Here is an 8,475-nt window from a genome sequence, read left to right as displayed (position 1 = left end):
AAAAACAGACTCTAGAGCACACACATGAACACATTCTTTCTGCTCCACTTCCTCTGAAGTTGAAAGGCCATTACAACAGTATCAGTTACAGTGGGGAGATTCCTCACAGCCCTTGGCCCCTGCTGCTGAAGCTTACTGCTGCTCCACTGACGTATGTGTGTATGCGTCACTCTACCTTCTTACCAGAAACTTGTGGAAATCTTTTTACTTCATATACTTATATCTTTTTTTCGTATCAAATTACACGAACCTGATGGTAAATTACTTTAGTAACACAAAATACAAATTTGCCACTTGTCCACACAGATGAAGCCTAGACTAAGCCTTTACAGAAGAACCCCAAATTGGTCTAAGTTCAATATATTTTCTAGCTAACCTGAGACCCACTTAGTAGGGATGAACCAGAAATCAAATTTTTTAATCGTTCACTCTCATTTTTTTAGAACCATGAGATGTTTGAACTATACTCTACCAGAAGCAGTGTAGAGCATATGTCTTGGGTTTTGGTCACAGACTCTAATTTGTTTAGTCCAACAAAGGAAACAAAGGAAGACTACTGAAGCCACCTAAAGGCTAACACATACTGGACAAGACATGCTGTACCATGCAGCCGATTGTTCATAGCACAGCTGCAGCACATAAGTGCTGATAAATCAAGCTTGGTAGATGTTTCTATTGCTATGTTACATATGTGGTGGTGGTGATTTTGACTGCTGCTGCACAAATATGAATAGCCAAATTTACTGAAATGTCTGTTCCTACTTTGTCACATGTTATGAGGTATAATGCAGAAATTAATTTACCTACCTACCTACCTACATTGGTGCTAATTTTGCAATAGCCATGACTGAGTTGTAAGCAGAAATTCCTGATATTCTTACTCTTTGGCAGAACTGAATGTTAAACGATAATGAAATGTCATGTCATGTTAATCCCTGTCAAGGAATTAATTCCAGTCAAATCGCTGGGAATGCTTTTCCTATATAAAAGCTTAAAAGGAAAGGATCAAACGATCCCAGAAAATATGAAACGGGTAGCTTTTACAGAGCTGTCCCGCATAGTAGTAGGTGAGCCAGGCTTGATTTGTCATTGTATTTGCACAAATGACATAAACAAAGACTGGGCAGTACAGGAAAGTGCTTAACACTAGTTTGATTTACGTTGCGCCATTACTAAGTAATTACTCACTGGCTTGTTGTGAGAGTGGGAATTGGAGAGAAGCAGTTTTAGAGCTCCAAATAAGGCTATGACATTCATATGCTGCTGCCATGTACCTGTCTTGTTTGAGCTCTTCAGTGTAATGGTTCTATAAAAAAATGTGAAAATTAGACAGGAAGATACTTTAGATAACACACACTTGCAAACAGCTGTATCCATTTCTTTGTCTCTCATTGTCTAATAACTCCCGGCTCCATGACCTTTCCCCCCATGTACTCAATGACCCCCTAATCTTAGTGCACAGCCTGTTCTAACTTATCTTCTAACCAACAAAAATATATATACTTTTTAATGTTCCCAATATATAACCTCTTTTCTGGCTTTTATTCCTAGTAACACTTTCTAACTCACTCAGTTCAATAATTGTTCTGACTGTCCCTGTGGAACTGTACTTTAATTGAATCCATATGCCCTGCAGTTATAAAAACACTGAACACGTGCAGAATTCTGGGGCTCACGTGGACTGTCAGCAAAGAAGTCTGGGATATCAAAAATGAGCAGAAGCAGAGACAGTCAGACAAGCACTAACATAAACAAGGTCATAGCCAGATCAGTGGAACCCACTTACTCGCATAAACAAATCCATACGAATAAATCTACAGGGTTACATATTAAATAAACTAGTCAAAACACACCACAAAATGACAAAAACCACCTGGACTGGAGAAAAACTTTACACTGCAGGTACAAATTCAAAAAGCATGTCTGAACAACAGAACAATGTTTCTGCTGAAATGTAGTGAAAAAGTCTGCGATAAAACTGAAAAAATAAAAACAATCTATATAGCAAGCATATCTCTCTCTCTCTCTCTCTCTCTCTCTCTCTCTCTCTCTCTCTCTCTCTCTCTCTCGCATGATCCAGCTGGAATGCAGCATTTTGAAAGGATGTTAAAAAGTTCCTAATGTTCTTGGAATAACCTGAACATGAGCACTGGGTTATCTTGGAGACGCCAGTGCATGTGTGTGCGTGCGTTCATTATGTAATACACCTCAAAAGGTTTACCCTCAAGCCAAGCACATAAAGTTCACAGAGTGCAGAATTGTGAAAAACAAAACCAAAAAGCATAAAATTAGCAAGACAGTCTGAAACTTCAAATCGGTGTCAACAAACCCTGTCAAACCTCGTGGCATTTTCAGTAATAGCAAACACATTTCTTGCAAGCAATTAGACACATTTCCTTATCAGTAAACTATTATCTAGATATTTATTCATTGCATTTTGCCTAACATTTAAAAAAAAGACTAAAACTTTAAAATATAGCATATATATACCCACAGATCAGTTTAAAAATGGGTAATAAAACAGCACAAGCTGTTCTGGTGTTCGTCAACAATGCAAATATAGCTAAATTCTCCATGAGCAATGATTTTCTTCTGGAGAGGATTCTGTACCAAAGGGTACCACTTTACTCTCTGGGTCCTTTTACATTTTCAATCAGAGATACCAAATGTCTATCTCATTCCATTGCAAATGGCCTTATTTGGCATTATTAACCCAAGTTTGTTGCCATCAATAACCAGAACTAAGATTACAACAAAACTACACCACTGAAAACACTTCAAGCTAGATGTCTTTCTGTGGTCTACCGCTAGTCCAACATTACTCATAGAAACTTCACTGCCACAGAAGAAAACTCAACCTAAGGTAAACTGTCTGAAATAAGTTGCATAGCACTGCTAAGTAGCTAATACATATTTGGGCTTCTGATAATACTGCATGACATGGAGCACTTCAAAGAGAAAGGACTTGAAAGGGCAGTCCAAAGACATGCAGTCAGGCCAATTGGATATGCTACATCGCCCCTAGGTGTGAGTGACTGTCTGTCTGCCCTGCGATGGACTGGCGACCTGTCCAGGGTGTATCCTGCCTTCTGCCTGAAGACTGCTGGGATAGGCTCCAGCGACCCTGACGGAGAAGTGGCTTAGAAGATGGATGTATGCTTGTGAGTCTATAGAGCAGTCATTCAGGCTGTCTCCACTGGCACAGCATGAATCATATAAACAATTATTGTGATTAAAGTTGTTACACTTAGAATGACAATACAAGGTTGACTGAATAGCAGCTGGACAATTATATTATATTCCAAAAGGCCTGTGTCTGGTGACAGTTAACCGTATTGCTGTGGTAACAGCCCCAATTGACTGCAAAAATATAAAACACTCTCTTAATTTATTGATTTACTTCATGCAAACCAAAGCAAGACAGCAGTATTTCCAAATAAAAACACAACTCAATGTTTAAACACGCTGGGTAATGTGATATCCTACATAAACATCATATTTACCGTACCTAGTAAGACAAGATTGTTCTAGAAATGCAGCTGCCCTGGTTAAACATGCTTGGTTCAGCAGACATGTATCACACCTGCACAAAAAGCCACCTATGTTAATGTGCACATTTTAAGACACTCTCATGCCACTGTATCAGGATTAGCATTAGGGGTGCAACGCTTATTCGATGTAGTCGACTAAAACAAACGACCAAAAAGTTGGCGATTCATTTAGTTGTCGATTAGCTGGTGACGTCATTACTCGTCTTTCTCAAGGTCACTAGAAACGTTTTGACATTATTACCGCTTACTGGAGAGTTAGCTAGCTAACAACAGCGCGATGACGACCTCAAGAACAAATTCCTCAAAAGTGCGGGAGCATTTCACGCTAAATAAGGTTGTAGCTGTGCTGTAAAGCCGACCTTAGCTGGCGCGGGAGCACATCCTCCATGTGGAGTATCTGAAGAGGAAACCTTTCGGTTCACTGGATGAAGAAGATTCAGCTCGGTAAGATACGCCGCGTCGCAAATCGCAACCTAGTTCACTAAATAGTGTGTAAAAAATAACAGATATAGAATTAGAAGCGCACTCATTAGTATAGTGTGTGAAGTACAGGAGTGTGTGGTTTGGGACGCTGCGATAGTTGTGGTAGCCAGCTAGTTAACTTTAAGCTAACGTTAATGTTAAAAGCCGTCCTACTTCATGTTGTGAGCCGAGCTCTCACGTTTGCTCTTTAGAAATGTAGGTTCTCTGGAGTCGTGAAGGGGGACAAGTTAATGAGAAGTGGAGGGGGTCAGGTATCTGTGACACTCTGAAGTTGTCTCTCTTTGAGCCAGAACTTAGCAGTACATCATGTCTCACTATAACATTCCTACAGGCCCACAGGCTAGCTCTGACCGGTCACCACACTGACACTGCCAAAGTAGAGCCAGACTGGAATGTTGAATCAGCACACACACACACACACACACACACACACACACACACACACACACACACACACATATCATAGCAAACTCACACACCACTGAACACACTGCTGTATGAACACACACACATATAAAACCCTTTGGCATGATCACTCATCATTCTGGAGGTAAATATGTGGGCAGTCATAACCTCCAGACTAAATTTAACCACAGCTCACTCTTTAAAACTCTCACTGGCTGTCGCTCTCTGTCTCAAACACTCCACCAGACAGTTACCGGTCTATGTGCAAAAGACTGAAAGATTCGAAACAATCCTTGCAGTTTTCCATCTTGTGTCCGAGCCACACAAAAGGACAAAGTTATCACTATTTTACAATTTCTGCTATAATTTGGAGTAAATGTTGCAAGTTGATACATTAACAGCATAAACATCAGTGTTTCGAAAGCTAGGTAGCTTGACTTGCCCAGATTTTGGACTTCCAAAAACGGCCATCCAATGGGCCATCCAATCACTCACCACTGCTATCAACAGGCCCAAATGATCTATTTCACTCCTGTTCACATAGTTTCATATAGAAATGATGATTCTGCATATCTAGTTTGATAATAGCAATACACTTAATCATAGTGCAGTGTTATGTTAATGCATGTTATGAGTAAAGTCCTCATAGCATAGTGAATGCTAGCATGCTGTAGCTCTAAACTAGTGCTAAAGTCCAGAATGAACTTAATCCCCCCCAGACTGCACTAACCTACATTAGTGCTCAGCAGACCTACATTACACTCATTTATCAAAGAGAACAATTTGAAGAGCAGAGAGATAGATTGAAAGGGGGGGGGGGGTAAGGGGCTAGATGGTACTGTAGTATTTTCAATACCGGAATAATTCCATGTTGTGTTGGGGACTAGACAGCACTGTCCTAATTCTGCTACAATCCCATATACCATGTGCATCCACACTTGCCCCAACAGCATTTTACAAGTACTCCCAGATCTGCCCTTGAAAATAATAACATTACCATGTTCACTTTGTACAGTTTGTTTTTTAATCAAAATATTCTGCTTTTTGATTTGTAACAAATAGTTTTCCTTTTTATGATGGTAGGTAAGTAGATAGATTAGTCAGACTGGATTTTGGCTTATTACGTAACAGCGATGATCTATAAGTAAGTTTACTGAATGAAAGACCAAGTCACATTCCACTGCTAACTTAGTAGTGAAATAACTTTGACAGAGAAGCTTAAATTTTGTTCAGGACTGACAACCTGGCAAGTCATTTAAGTGTTTTACATAAAACTCTTACAGACTAAACAAGTGACTGCTTCCTCACTTGAATAACATGCAGTCAAAACAAGAGCTAAACAAATAAATGTGTGTTTGGCTAGTTCTCTTTGTTTAAACATTGGATGCTATTTCATCTTTCACTAACTTTAAGATTTATTATAGAATTTTTTTGTCAGCAACAGATAATCGACTGCTCACGTCAGGTTCAGATGTCATTTCCCAAACATGTGTCAGGGTCAAGTTGGGTCCAAATTTGGTATTTGGGTTCTCACAGCCCAACTCGCACCTTTAAACGATTTTACTCTGCCTTAACTCCTGCTATTACTTTTTTTTAAAGCTGACATGGAGTTACCAGCTGGTGTTGTTGACAGAATTTAGCATCAAGGCTTACATTTGAGAAAATGAAAGTGAAAGAAATGAAAGTTTCAGGAAAGTAAAATTTAGTGCCGGCAAAAGGGACATCCCTGTTTAATTTGTGTGGCTAACAACACATTTCGTCTGTATTAACATTGTTTGGGATATTGCATTTTAAACTTACTTTTGGACAGCTGATTTTGTCATGTTTTATATTATTGTTATTATTGAATTTACCCATGATCTAACGACAACCATCATTATCGCTGTCTTAATTTATCCAGTGCTTTCAGTAGAAATACGTCACTTTGGGTGATAATGGGTTACTTTTAGACACAAACCCTGATGATGTGAGTGAGGCTCACACAGCTTTGGTCAGTTTCAGACTCATGCAGTCAAATTACACATTTCTTTGATGTTCTAAGTGAAAAATAAGTAAACATCCACTACACAGAACATACCTCTGCACATTGTAATGCACAATAACTGCTTATTGGCTGAATTTAATTGCTCTGTCTCCTTTCTGCCACCATTTCAGCCAAAAAACTACTTTACATGAAAATAGGGACATCCATGTATATCACAACCAAATCAGTGATAAATCTTACTTGATGTCTGCTTCTTTTTGATTGGTTTGACAATTTGCATGCAAACAATCAGGTTGCTGATGCAGCATGTTCCACAATGCATGTGGCAAAAAAGAAAGACATTGCATCGCTATTATTTCATTGCTCAGTTGCTGCAGAGTGATATCAGTATCTATGAATCAAACATTAAAACAGGCATATTATGTAGACAGTACAGCACTCACATGATGCTAGAAGAAGCAGAAATCCATGTTCTGATGTTGAACTAAAATCTTGAGTTTGGTGCATAGCATCACAAAAATGCAATTACCACCAGCAGCACACTGAACCAGGGTTAATCTGGAAGCAAACTAAAGCCTGTGATTTCTGTCAGACTATTAGTTTGTTTAGTGTTCAGATGCTCTTAGTGTCATGAATGTTCTTGTATCGTCTAAAACCTTACAGCTCCACCCTGGCCTCGATAATCTAAGCTAATTTTTATGTCATTCTCGCTTATGTAGATATGGTGATACAAAGTGCATGTGTCACTGTGGCTTGGTGACACAAGGTAAGCATCACCTAGTGTACACTATCCTGTGCTTTTGTTATTTTTACAAGTATTATGTTCTCCGGGTAGTATGTTCCAGTTTATACCTTTTCTCAACTCCTTGAAGGCTGTATTACAACAGAAAAAGTACCCAACTACACTCACGTGATTTAGACAAAATACTAAACACATTTTGTGACAGCATAGCAATACACCTTATAATTCATTTAAAACACATTCATAAAATCTTAATGTGACATTGTTAAAGTTGAGCCTATGATATTTTGACTAACATTATTTCCATTTATTACATTTCTATTTATTACACTTCTTATTAAAACATTTACTGATTCATTCTACCACCTAAAAAACTTGATGATCACAGCACACAGAATGTAGTGGCTAGATATGCTAGATATGCTAGGTATGCTCAAACCTACAATATAAGTATAGCAAAGGGTAATATTGTGATAATAAGTAATAACTGATATTGTGCACCAACCGTGGACCTGGAGACACATTGCCCTGTACATTAACGCTTTAACACATCCACTTCAACTCAGTTTGGGGTTGCTAATGAACCTGAAAACACTAAAATGTACAGAATTGTTGCTCCAAACTGAGCTTGGACAAAAGTAGGGTCTCTCTGCATCAGACTGTTCTTGTTTTTTTTTTTTTTTTACAGATTTGAATTTGGATCATCTGTCTGCTTCTGTCCTGACCCTGTTAATGGATTATGTTCCTGATTAACTGATGCCCCAGTAAACAAAGCCTCTCTATTGTTCTACTGACTCTGGTTACAGTTGGCTGCAACTGGACTTCTTGAATACCTTGATCCATCACAACATTCACAGACCACACCTCTGGTCATAACACTCACAGCATACAATAAAACTGCTATAATGTTGGCAGAGGGCTTGTTTGCATGTGGTGCTACAATAAAAATTAACAAACCATATTATGTTCAGCCCTACTAATTGTACTAATCTCTATTTTGCTGTTCAAACACACTGTAGATTCCTACAAGGCACTAAGAGTGTCTGACCATAAATGGGCTTTGCTGGGTAGTGAAAAAGCCCCAGAGAGAAATACCCTATCTTCACCCCAGAAGGCTGCGATGAAAGCAGCAGATATGTGTGTGTGTGAGCAAGAGAGAAAGAGTAGTAAGTGAAAATGTGTGTTAGCTCTTTGGGGGTATTGCAGAGTTTTGCTTTGGCTGCTGCATGTGAGCAGAGCAGCACGTGTTCCTGCAGAGACCAAACACACACACACACACACACACACACACACACACACACACACACATA

General features: G+C 39.0%; 1 long non-coding RNA gene across 1 annotated transcript; it reads left to right on the top strand.

The window, feature by feature from the left end:
* The first annotated feature begins 3,677 nt into the window (after positions 1–3,677).
* On the top strand, positions 3,678–8,124 carry LOC108439935. The gene is made up of 2 exons (XR_001858792.2): positions 3,678–3,995; positions 7,854–8,124. It is a non-coding gene; the product is annotated as an uncharacterized LOC108439935 (long non-coding RNA).
* The last annotated feature ends 351 nt before the right edge of the window (positions 8,125–8,475 follow it).

Source organism: Pygocentrus nattereri, chromosome 26 (genome assembly GCF_015220715.1).
Source record: "Pygocentrus nattereri isolate fPygNat1 chromosome 26, fPygNat1.pri, whole genome shotgun sequence".
NCBI classification, from domain to species: Eukaryota; Metazoa; Chordata; class Actinopteri; order Characiformes; family Serrasalmidae; genus Pygocentrus; species Pygocentrus nattereri.
Note: the sequence above shows the minus strand (reverse complement) of the source record. Positions and strands in the feature narration are given on the sequence as shown.